This window comes from Neofelis nebulosa, chromosome 2 (assembly GCF_028018385.1).
Source record: "Neofelis nebulosa isolate mNeoNeb1 chromosome 2, mNeoNeb1.pri, whole genome shotgun sequence".
NCBI lineage: Eukaryota > Metazoa > Chordata > Mammalia > Carnivora > Felidae > Neofelis > Neofelis nebulosa.
In genome coordinates, this window is record NC_080783.1 from 155,142,050 (window position 1) to 155,155,611 (window position 13,562).

Genomic DNA, 13,562 nt, shown 5'->3' on the forward strand with positions numbered 1-13,562 from the left:
ACTTGAATTGCATTAAATTTGTACATCAATATGGGTTTAATTGGCATATCTACTATGTTGAGTCTTCCAATTCATGAATATAGTTTGTCTCTTAATTTACTTCAGTCTTCTAAAAAATTTCTCTCAATAATTTTTTTTTTTTCAAAATATAGATTCTATGCATGGTTTGTTAGACTTTTACCTGAGCATTTTATATCTGGGGCTATTATAAATGCTATTATTTATTAACTTCAGTTTCCAATTGTTCATTGCTAGTATATAGAAGCACAATTGATTATTTTAAGTTGAATTTGTATCCTGAAACCTTGTGAAATGTACTTATTAGTTTTAGGAGTATTTTTTTTAATTACTTGGGATTTTCTATGTAGATTCACATTATCTGTGCATGGGTACATTTTCTAAATTTTATGCATTTTATTTATTTTTCATCCCTTATTACACAGGCTAATACTGCATGTATGATATTAAATGGGAGTGTTGAAATTGAATATTCTTGCATTGTTCCCAATATTCGAGGGAAGATTTTATTGTTAAGTATGATGTTAGTTGTAGGTTTTTTGTAGATGTCCTTTATTAAAATAAGGAACTTCACTTCTGCTCCAAATTTGCTGATATTACTAGTTTTTATTATGATGAAATACTGAATTTTGTCAAATATTTTCTCCCCATCAACATATATGGTCATGTGATCTTTCCTCTTTAGAATTTTAGTATGTTCACTCTGTTAGATGACTTACGTTGATTTAGTGTTTGGATATTGAGTCAGTTTGGCCATCCAGGGCTAAACCCTACTTGGTCATGGTATGTTTTTCATCTTACATATTGTTGGATTCAATTTTCTAGTATTTTAAGTTTTTATATCTATATTTTTATTGGTCCACGATTGCCTTATTTTTTCTTTACTGTCTTTGTGTAAATTTGGTAGCAGGGTTATAATGGCCTCATAAAATGAGTTGAACAGTGCTGCTTCCTTCTATTTTCTGGAAGAGATTATATAGAATCAGTGGCACATTTTTTAAAACATGTTTCATAGAATTCATCAGTAAACATTTGGCCTATAGATTTATTTCCTAAGAAAGTTACTAAGTATGAATCCAAGTCCTTTAATAGTGAAAGATTACCGATTCTCCTGATACACTCTATGTCCACTCCGATGGCCATATCTGGGTTTGGAGCTGCAATGGTTCCAAGCCAGGGGACACAGAGAGGGAAAATAAAGTAAAATAACCATAAGTTTAATTTTAAGTCAAATTTTGGTCTTCTTCCCTACTTGGCCAATACTGTTTACTTCCCAGAGTCCATAAAGAGTTACTCCATGAATTCTGCCTAGCTTTCACAGCTACATTTAATGGAGAGACAAGATGGAATGTGCTTACTTCTCCTTATCTGACCCTGGTATCAAAATTATAGCACATTAGGTTCAATGTATTAATACATGAAAATTTCTTTGACTAGTTCCTGAAAAGTAGCTAGTGCTCAGTAAATGGCAATTATTATCATTGTTACTATTGTCCTGCACTGATCTAAGAACTGGGATACATTCTCTGCCTTCATGGAGCTTATAGATTAGAAGAATAGATAGATATGAAAAAAGACACAAATCATTAGTTATCACTTTGAGAAGTGTTGCAAAAGAAGACCGAGACGAGACCATCAGAGTATCATTCTTGAGTGAACTCGTTTCATGACTATGCATACATGGATGTGATTGTCAGTTATTGGGGACCACAACATATATTTTGGTTATTCAAGGAATTAAACACTCAGTGTGTTATCAGGATATTTTGAAATTACAAGTAAATTTATAGACCAGTTGTATTTTATAAGACTTTTTACTGTTTTATTTAATAATTAAATTAATGACTTCATTTTAATGTTTACTCTCTGCCAGGTATTGAATTACTTTTTTATTCAGGTTATCTTAGCACTTGAATTATATCATCTGGTCATCATCTTTTACCATTCTTTTGATCAAATGGCAAGATAAGTTCCTGGAGTATATCCAGTCCACCAATATTAAACATTGCCTACTGACTTCCAGAGTACTGGGCGAACATGTGAGAAGAAAGGATAGTGGCAGACCTCCAAAGCAGCTGCTCTGTGGTGACATGAGATAGAAGGGCCTTAGGCAATTTTAACAGAAGGAATGCTATTAGAAGACATGTGAGAGAAACTTCCGGTTAGATCCTGGTACTGGACAGAGACAGTGGCAGAAAGTTGGCTCCTCAGATATGAATGTATGTACCCACAATCTTCCCACATGTACCTTTTGGAAACCAAAATAGCACTATACTAAAAAGCTGACAAGAAACTCTTTATACATGCATTGCATACATTAATACAGATTTTCATATTGCAAAATAATAGGACAGAAGCTTTGTGCACAGTTAATCTACTCTAATGCTTATTTTGTAGAGGAAGCTTTAAAAAAAAGATTTTTAATGTGTTAATGTATGCCAAAGTTCCTTAATGGAGCCATATTTCTTTCCACTGAAGGACTTTGGACATGCTCCCACACCTTTTACTTGAGCTTTACATAAAATTGATTTTGTAACTCAAAACTCACTTCCTAAGGGAAGATTTACCTGAATAACCACCAGGGTCAGGTAGTTTGCTTTCATAGATTCTAATACTTTTTAATGGCACTTAAGCAATAATCTCTTTTGCTCACTATTGTAATCCTTGTGCCAAACACTTAGTAGATGCTTCTTAAATTGATAATAAAGAGTATAATTAACCACAAGTAATTACTGAGCACTTAGTAAGCATTAAACACTCTGTCACAAGGATGAACAAATATGATTTATGCTGTAAAGATGTTTACAATCTAATATGGAAAAGCACACATGAAAGAAAAATAAGCCCACCTGAATTCTGTCCTTGCTATCCTTCAAACACATGAGCTGGTAGTGGTACAATTGCCAAGAAGGCAGTGGGCAGTCTTCTGGGTAGAGTAAATGACAGAGCTTGACAAGAGAGGTATCACAGGAAAACTATCATTGAATTGAAATATGAAGAAAGTTGTCCTCCATGTACTAGAAATAAGCATGCTTTTCTGAGTGTTTATAAATATTTATGTATGTATAATATATACACATTTATGTACAGTATATAAATGTGAAAGTGCTTGTATGTTATCTACATCATGAATGCGTGTATATAACATATACAGTAAATGAATACCCATGTGTATCTTTAATATATACATATGTAACATGTAATTTTAACGGACTAGTCTATCAGCGTTATTATAAACCACCTCCAGCTACATAGTGGTGTGTCATGTATCAATTAAGACACCTTGAATATGTACTTTCAGTACTATAGTAAGAGAAATTTCCCATGTATCTTTATAATTTTACCCCAGTTTAACCATGGCATAACCATGGCTTTTACTTACTCCTGGCAAAATGTGTTGCAATGAATTGTATACCTAAAAATAATTTTATGAAATAAATCATTCCATGATCCAGTAACTATTATTATCTGGGCACCCTCTTTAATGTTTGTCAGTCTTTTCTGTAAGATAATATCGATTTGAACTTTTAATCCTCTCCCAGAGAAAACAAGAGTATCACAGTATGTTATTTATAATGACTATTTACAGAAATAACCTTGCTATTAATCAGGCATATTTTGTCTTAGACTTCAAGTATCAATCAGACTCTCATGACCTTTTTCACTATTCTAGTGTCATGGTGTCTCAGCCACAATCTTAAAGTTCCTTTAATCCTATCCTCTTGCATAATGATAAGATTTATCCAACAACTTTATAACTGAAGCATTCTGCATAGAACCAACTGAGAATATTTTTGTTCCTGCATCTGGGTATCACAGAAATGGAGTGACAGCAATGTGATTGAAAAAAAAAATCTGCATCATTGTGGCTGGTTTTTATTCTGTCCATAAACTCAGACAAGTTTATGGCTAAGTAAGGGTACCCATGAGTCCTAAAATTTCACTTTTTCTTTTATACTGATAACAGAAGAAATTAACTGTTGAGGTGAAAAAAGAAAAGAAGTCAAATTTTTAAGAACAAAGGCTTTTCTCCTTTACCTTATTTAGCCTGAATAAATTGTAATGTCTTCAAGTAACACTGTGGGGAATGCATTTTTTTATTGGCCTGATGGTGATCCACAGGTGCAGGTAATTGCAGACACATCTAGATGAACTTTAGCATCACATCTGTGCTACAGAAAATGTGCTAACGGAACAGTAAAGAGATAAATGAAAGTTCTGTTCACTAAGTGAACTTCTAAGCCTCCGTGTTAAACTTCCCTTCTTCCTACTCTCCTTCGTTCTCCATTTGATGATCTGTATAAAGTCCTGGATGACTAAAGATGTACCTCCCTTTTTGAATTTAAGAGGTGTATTTAAAAATAAGACTACACCTCTTTGGGAATATATTACAAAACTATTAGCTTAAAATTATCTCTTTTATATTGAGAAGCATGTTGGAAGATGACTTAAAAGTTTCTCCATCATTGCTTTTAATTACTGATAGTGTCCCAATAGTTTCTTATCAGATTTTATAAATAATACAATGAAACTTTAATATGGTCTATGGATTTTTCAACATGTATTCCTTTTAAGCCCTTAATATTTGAATAAGTTATCACATTGACATTAACTTTATAAAAAACTATCAACTGTTAAGTATTAGAGGAGCCAAGAAAAGAGACTATCTCAGTTTTCTGTGAAATGTCTAGAAATCCACATAGCTGAATGCTCAGTACTCATCAAGAATGATTATGGTGGCCTTTATTTTTTTCAGTTTATTTATTTATTTTGAGAGAGAGAGAGAGAGAGAGAGAGAGAGAGAGACAGAGAATCCCAAGCAGGCTTTGCTCTGTCAGTGTAGAGCCTGATGTAGGGTTCCATCCCAGGAACTGTGAGATCATGACCTGAGTCAAAGTCAAGAGTTAGATGCTTAACCAAATGAGCCACCCAGGTGTCCCTGTGGTTACTTTTATTTATTAAACTCTTTTCAGGAATTACTTCTTTAAATCCATTTGTTGACTCTTTTTTTTTTAATTAAAAATTTTTAATTAATTATTTTTTCAATATATGAAGTTTATTGTCAAATTGGTTTCCATACAACACCCAGTGCTCATCCCAAAAGGTGCCCTCCTCAGTACCCATCACCCACCCTCCCCTCCCTCCCACCCCCCATCAACCCTCAGTTTGTTCTCAGTTTTTAACAGTCTCTTATGCTTTGGCTCTCTTCCACTCTAACCTCTTTTTTTTTTTTTTCCTTCCCCTCCCCCATGGGTTTCTGTGAAGTTTCTCAGGATCTACATAAGAGTGAAACCATATGGTATCTGTCTTTCTCTGTATGGCTTATTTCACTTAGCATCACATTCTCCAGTTCCATCCATGTTGCTACAAAGGGCCATATTTCATTCTTTCTCATTGCCACGTAGTATTCCATTGTGTATATAAACCACAATTTCTTTATCCATTCATCAGTTGATGGACATTTAGGCTCTTTCCATAATTTGGCTATTGTTGAGAGTGCTGCTATAAACGTTGGGGTACAAGTGCCCCTATGCATCAGTACTCCTGTATCCCTTGGGTAAATTCCTAGCAGTGCTATTGCTGGGTCATGGGGTAGGTCTATTTTTAATTTTTTTTTTTTTTTTTTTTTTTTAAAGATTACCACATTCTTTTTTTTTTTTTTTTTTTTTTAAACGTTTTTTATTTATTTTTGGGACAGAGAGAGACAGAGCATGAACGGGGGAGGGGCAGAGACAGAGGGAGACACAGAATCGGAAACAGGCTCCAGGCTCCGAGCCATCAGCCCAGAGCCTGACGCGGGGCTCGAACTCACGGACCGCGAGATCGTGACCTGGCTGAAGTCGGACGCTCAACCGACTGCGCCACCCAGGCGCCCCTATTTTTAATTTTTTGAGGAACCTCCACACTGTGGAGGTTTTTGAGGAACCTCCACACAGAGTGGGTGCACCAATTTGATTTCCCACCAACAGTGCAAGAGGGTTCCTGTTTCTCCACATCCTCGCCGGCATCTATAGTCTCCTGATTTGTTCATTTTGGCCACTCTGACTGGCGTGAGGTGATATCTGAGTGTGGTTTTGATTTGTATTTCCCTGATGAGGAGCGACTTTGAGCATCTTTTCATGTGCCTGTTGGCCATCCGGATGTCTTCTTTAGAGAAGTGTCTATCCATGTTTTCTGCCCATCTCTTCACTGGATTATTTGTTTTTCGGGTGTGGAGTTTGGTGAGCTCTTTATAGATTTTGGATACTAGCCCTTTGTCCGATATGTCATTTGCAAATATCTTTTCCCATTCCATTGGTTGCCTTTTAGTTTTGTTGGTTGTTTCCTTTGCTGTGCAGAAGCTTTTTATCTTCATAAGTTCCCAGTAGTTCGTTTTTGCTTTTAATTCCCTTGCCTTGGGTATGTGTCAAGTAAGAAATTGCTACGGCTGAGGTCAGAGAGGTCTTTTCCTGCTTTCTCCTCTAGGGTTTTGATGGTTTCCTGTCTCACATTCAGGTCCTTTATCCATTTTGAGTTTATTTTTGTGAATGGTGTGAGAAAGTGGTCTAGTTACAACCTTCTGCATGTTGCTGTCCAGTTCTCCCAGCACCATTTGTTAAAGAGACTGTCTTTTTTCCATTGGATATTCTTTCCTGCTTTGTCAAAGATGAGTTGGCCATACGTTTGTGGGTCTAGCTTTGGGGTTTCTATTCTATTCCATTGGTCTATGTGTCTGTTTTTGTGCCAATACCATATTGTCTTGATGATGACAGCTTTGTAGGAGAGGCTAAAGTCTGGGATTATAATGCCTCTTCTTTGGTCTTCTTCAAAATTACTTGGGTTATTCGGGGCATTTTGTGGTTCCATATGAATTTTAGGATTGTTTGTTCTAGTTTTGAGAAGAATGCGGGTGCAATTTTGATTGGGATTTCATTGAATGTGTAGATAGCTTTGGGTAGTATTGACATTTTGACAATATTTATTCTTCCAATCCATGAGCACGGAATGTCTTTCCATTTCTTTCTATCTTCTTCAATTTCCTTCATAAGGTTTCTATAGTTTTCACCATACAGATCTTTTATATCTTTGGTTAGATTTATTCCTAGGTATTTTATGCTTCTGGGTGCAATTGTGAATGGGATCAGTTTCTTTATTTGTCTCTCTGTTGCCTCATTAGTATTGTATAAGAATGCAACTGATTTCTGTACATTGATTTTGTATCCTGCAACTTTGCTAAATTCATGTATCAGTTCTAGCAGACTTTTGGTGGAGTCTATCGGATTTTCCATGTATAATATCATGTCATCTGCAAAAAGTGAAAGCTTAACTTCATCTTTGCCAATTTTGATGCCTTTGATTTCCTTTTGTTTTCTGATTTCTGATGCTAGAACTTCCAACAGTATGTTAAACAACAGCGATGAGAGTGGACATCCCTGTCGTGTTCCTAATCTCAGGGAAAAAGCTCTCAGTTTTTCCCCGTTGAGGATGATGTTAGCTGTGGGCTTTTCATAAATGGCTTTTATGATGTTTAAGTATGTTCCTTCTATCCCGACTTTCTCGAGGGTTTTTATTAGGAAAGGTTGCTGAATTTTGTCAAATACCTTTTCTGCATCGATTGGCAGGATCATATGGTTCTTTTCTTTTATTAATGTGATGTATCACGTTGATTTATTTGCGAATGTTGAACCAGCCCTGCATCCCAGGAATGAATCCCACTTGATCATGGTGAATAATTCTTTTTATATGCTGTTGAATTCGATTTGCTAGTATCTTATTGAGAATTTTTACATCCATATTCATCAGGGATATTGGCCTGTAGTTCTCTTTTTTTACTGGGTCTCTGTCTGGTTTAGGAATCAAAGTAATACTGGCTTCATAGAATGAGTCTGGAAGTTTTCCTTCCCTTTCTATTTTTTGGGATAGCTTGAGAAGGATAGGTATTATCTCTGCTTTAAACGTCTGGTAGAACTCCCCTGGGAAGCCATCTGGTCCTGGACTCTTATTTGTTGGGAGGTTTTTGATGACTGATTCAATTTCTTCACTGGTTATGGGTCTGTTCAAGCTTTGTATTTCCTCCTGATTGAGTTTTGGAAGCGTGTGGGTGTTTAGGAATTTCTCCTTTTCTTCCAGGTTGTCCAGTTTGTTGGCATATAATTTTTCATAGTATTCCCTGATAATTGCTTGTATCTCTGAGGGATTGGTTGTAATAATTCCATTTTCATTCATGATTTTGTCTATTTGTGTCATCTCTCTCTTTTTTTTTTTTTGAGAAGCCTGGTAGAGGTTTATCAATTTTGTTTATTTTTTCAAAAAACCAACTCTTGGTTTCGTTGATCTGCTCTACAGTTTTTTTAGATTCTATATTGTTTATTTCTGCTCTGATCTTTATGATTTCTCTTCTTCTGCTGGATTTAGGCTGTCTTTGCTGTTCTGCTTCTAGTTCCTTTAGGTGTGCTGTTAGATTTTGTATTTGGGATTTTTCTTGTTTCTTGAGATAGGCCTGGATTGCAATGTATTTTCCTCTCAGGACTGCCTTCACTGCATCCCAAAGCGTTTGGATTCTTGTATTTTCATTTTCATTTGTTTCCATATATTTTTTAATTTCTTCTCTAATTGCCTGGTTGCCCCACTCATTCTTTAGTAGGGTGTTCTTCAACCTCCATGCTTTTGGAGGTTTTCCAGACTTTTTCCTGTGGTTGATTTCAAGCTTCATAGCATTGTGGTCTGAAAGTATGCATGGTATGATTTCAATTCTTGTATACTTATGAAGGGCTGTTTTGTGACCCAGTATGTGATCTATCTTGGAGAATGTTCCATGTGCACTCGAGAAGAAAGTATATTCTGTTGCTTTGGGGTGTAGAGTTCTAAATATATCTGTCAAATCCATCTGATCCAATGTATCATTCAGGGCCCTTGTTTCTTTATTGACTGTGTGTCTAGATGATCTATCCATTTCTGTAAGTGGAGTGTTAAAGTCCCCTTCAATTACCACATTCTTATCAATAAGGTTTCTTAAGTTTGTGAGTAATTGTTTTATATATTTGGGGGCTCCCGTATTCGGCACATAGACATTTATAATTGTTAGCTCTTCCTGATGGATAGACCCTATGATTATTATATAATGCCCTTCTTCATCTCTTGTTACAGCCTTTAATTTAAAGTCTAGTTTGTCTGATATAAGTATGGCTACTCCAGCTTTCTTTTGACTTCCAGTGGCATGATAAATAGTTCTCCATCTCCTCACTCTCAATCTGAAGGTGTCCTCAGGTCTAAAATGAGTCTCTTGTAGACAGCAAATAGATGGGTCTTGTTTTTTTTATCCATTCTGATACCCTACGTCTTTTGGTTGGAGCATTTAGTCCATTTACCCTCAGTGTTATTGTAGAAAGATGTGGGTTTAGAGTCATTGTGATGTTCGTAGGTTTCATGCTTGTAGCGATGCCTCTGGTACTTTGTCTCACAGGATCCCCCTTGGGATCTCTTGTAGGGCTGGTTTAGTGGTGACGAATTCCTTCAGTTTTTGTTTGTTTGGGAAGACCTTTATCTCTCCTTCTATTCTAAATGACAGACTTGCTGGATAAAGGATTCTCGGCTGCATATTTTTTTTTCTGTTCATCCCATTGAAGATCTCCTGCCATTCCTTTCTGGCCTGCCAAGTTTCAGTAGAGAGATCAGTCACGAGTCTTATAGGTCTCCCTTTGTATGTTAGAGCACGTTTATCTCTAGCTGCTTTCAGAATTTGCTCTTTATCCTTGTATTTTGCCAGTTTCACTATGATATGTCGTGCAGAAGATGGATTCAAGTTACGTCTGAAGGGAGTTCTCTGTGCCTCTTGGATTTCAATGCCTTTTTCCTTCCCCAGATCTGGGAAGTTCTCAGCTATTATTTCTTCAAGCACACCTTCAGCACCTTTCCCTCTCTCTTCCTCCTCTGGAATACAATTATGCTTAGATTATTCCTCTTTAGTGTATCACTTAGTTCTCTAATTTTCTCCTCATACTCCTGGATTTTTTTATCTCTCTTTTTCTCAGTTTATTCTTTTTCCATAATTTTATCTTATAGTTCACCTATTCTCTCCTCTGCCTCTTCAATCCGAGCCGTAGTTGTCTCCATTTTATTTTGCAGTTCATTGATAGCATTTTTTAGCTCCTCCTGGCTGTTCCTTAGTCCCTTGATCACTGTAGCAAGAGATTCTCTGCTGTCCTTTATACTGTTTTCAAGCCCAACAATTAATTTTATGACTTTTATTCTAAATTCACTTTCTGTTGTATTGTTTAAATCATTTTTGATCAGTTCGTTAGCTGTCGTTATTTCCTGGACATTTTTCTGAGGGGAATTCTTCCGTTTCATCATTTTGGGTAGTCCCTGGAGTGGTGCAGGACTGCGGGGCACTTCCCCTGTGCTATCTTGAATAACTTGCGTTGGTGGGCAGGGCCGCAGTCAGACCTGATGTCTGCCCCCAGCCCATTGCTGGGGCCACAATCAGACCGGTGTGTGCCTTCTCTTCCCCTCTCCTAGGGGCGGGATTCACTGTGGGGTGGCGTGGCCCCTCTGGGCTACTTGCACACTGCCAGGCTTGTGGTGCTGGGGATCTGGCGTATTAGCTGGGGTGGATCAGCAAGGTGCACAGGGATGGGAGGGGCAGGCTCAGCTAGGTTTTCCTTCAGAAATCTGCTTCGGGAGGGGCCCTGCAGCAGTGGGAGGGAATCAGACCCGCCGGAAGGATGGATCCGCAGAAGCTCATCCTTGGGTGTTTGCGAGGTGCAAGATCCCTAGCAGGAACTGGTTCCCTTTGGGATTTTGGTTGGGGGATGGGCGAGGAAGATGGCGCTGGCGAGCACCTTTGTTCCCCGCCAAGCTGAGCTCTGTTGTCTGAGGCTCAACAACTCTCCCTCCCGTTGTCCTCCAGCCCTCCTGTTCTCCAAGCAGAGCTGTTAGCTTATAACCTTCCAGATGTCAAGTCCCACTTGCTGTCCGAACACACTCCGTCCGGCCCCTCCCCTTTTGCCAGCCAGACTCAGGGGCTCTGCTTGGCCAGCAGGCTGCCCCTCCACCCCAGCTCCCTCCCGCCAGTCCCTGGAGAGCGCACCGCCTTGCCGCCCTTCCTACCCTCTTCTGTGGGCCTCTCGTCTGCGCTTGGCTCCGGAGACTCCGTTCTGCTAATCCTCTGGCGGTTTTCTGGGTTATTTAGGCAGTGTAGGTGGAATCTAAGTGATCAGCAGGACTCACGGTGAGCCTAGCATCCTCCTAAGCCACCATCTTCCCAGGATCCCATTTGGTGACTCTTAAACCACCTTTCAAATGATATAGATTTGGTCGAAATTTTGAAAATATGCGATTATCCTGAAAATCACAGAGTATAACTATAAAAGTACTTTCTTATTTTTAAGGACATTTAACATATAGACGATTGAAATATTAAGATTCATACCTGTTTTTCATTCACAACCAGACATAATTGGTAAACTCTTTCCAAGCAGTACAATTGGGCCCATTTTATAAAAATTGCCAATATCTGGTAAGATTCTGGCATCAACCTGCTGTTTAACGTAAGTGTATTTTAATCATAGACTGTTATTCCATCATGAAGATTTTGTTTCTCCTTCTTATTTGAAATAATATAATTGATGTAATATCAATCTGCTTTTCTCTCTGACATAGAAACAAAAGACAGGTTTTGCTGCAAATAGCTCCTCTCCCCTGCTGACAATTCCCCACGATGGAGACCCGTGTCACCTTTCTTGTTTCGATACAGGAGCTTTTCTGAATACATATTGAAAATTATGGCAGTTGTGATGAATTATCCAAATTTCAAATGATATATATTTAATATATATATCTATGTGTATATATACATATATGTGTGTGTGTGTGTGTGTGTGTGTGTGTGTGAAAAATTCTGTAGAAACCAGCTTGACTCTGGTTACCTGCCCATAGAAAGTATATACCATCTTCAATATTTCTGTTCATACACATTTAAGAATCTCTACACAGTCATAAAAGTCCCTGGATGCATCTTGTACTCTCTTCTCTAAGGACCTTCTCACTCATCTCCATTTGAAGATTGCTGATTGTTTTCATCATAAATGTCTACTTTGGGGGCGCCTGGGTGGCGCAGTCGGTTAAGCCTCCGACTTCAGCCAGGTCACGATCTCGCGGTCCGTGAGTTCGAGCCCCGCGTCAGGCTCTGGGCTGATGGCTCGGAGCCTGGAGCCTGCTTCCAATTCTGTGTCTCCCTCTCTCTCTGCCCCTCCCCCGTTCATGCTCTGTCTCTCTCTGTCCCAAAAATAAATAAAAAAAAAAAATAAATAAAAAAAATAAAAAAAATAAAAAAAATAAATGTCTACTTTGTACTAAGATTCTGATTCTCAAGATTTGATATACGTAAGAATCAGATGGGCTTATTTAAAGCAGATTCCCATGCTGTGTCTGTAGACATTCATGGTCAGTTAATCTGGGCTGGAGCTCAGAATATGATAAAGATGCACTCAGATTAGACTATAGGCTTTGTAAGGGAAGGAAAACATTTTATGAATATGTGTATTTCTGTTACTTAGAACCATGCGTTATATATAAGAAACAAAATAATTATGTGTTGAACTGAATTAAGAGGTTTAAACAACAAAAAAATAGCTTTGGATTATTTGTTAATATTCCCTGTTGGAAACTTTATTATCCCAGTTAGAATGTGTCAAACTTTTGAGGCTAGGACCTGATGAACAAGTGGACGCAGGGAATATTCACCTCACCACTTTTCATATACATCTTATTAATTCATCTAATAACTATTGCACACCCATCTAAATCTTAGCCTGTGTGCTAGTTGCTGTGATATCAAATTGCATAAATTTGATTCTTCACCCTCAAGGAATTTACACATTAGAAAAGAGGCATATTAAGTAGCCCTAAAATAATGTAATGATTTATAATAGAGAATAAACAAAGCATTGTAGAAGCCCTGAGAAATGAAGGCCAAGTGCAGTCGAAGGCTCTATAAATATTAAAACTTCAAGAATCAGCATATGGTTGATACTAATACAAATCATTCTCCATGCCAATTCTTAAAAAAAAAAATTGATGCCATTAGAAATTGTCAGTGTTCTAACACCGTTTGTCATTAAAAATGAAAGCAATAAAAATGTATACTCTATGCCACTATCCGTTTCTCATTTACATTCTCATTTATATGTACTCATAAAAACTGTGCCCTAGATTTTAGATTCCTCTGACTTTGCTAGTAATAGTTCGTGTTTTCAGTTATTTACATATGTACCAGGTCATCTGTTATTTACCCCAGTCTTCATTGATTAGCCTTTAAGCTGCACCTCCTTCCTCCCTGCTGCACCCACTGGAACATTCCCTTTAAAATCGAGCTAATGTCTATTTTTGTTAAAATGTGAATACTCAAGGTGCCTGTGCTGATAGCACAGAGTCTGCTTGGGATTCTCTCTCCCTCTCTCTCTGTTCCTCTCCTTGCTAGCACATGTTCTTTCTAAATAAATAAATAAGGGGCGCCTGGGTGGCGCAGTCGGTTAAGCGTCCGGCTTCAGCCAGGTCACGATCTC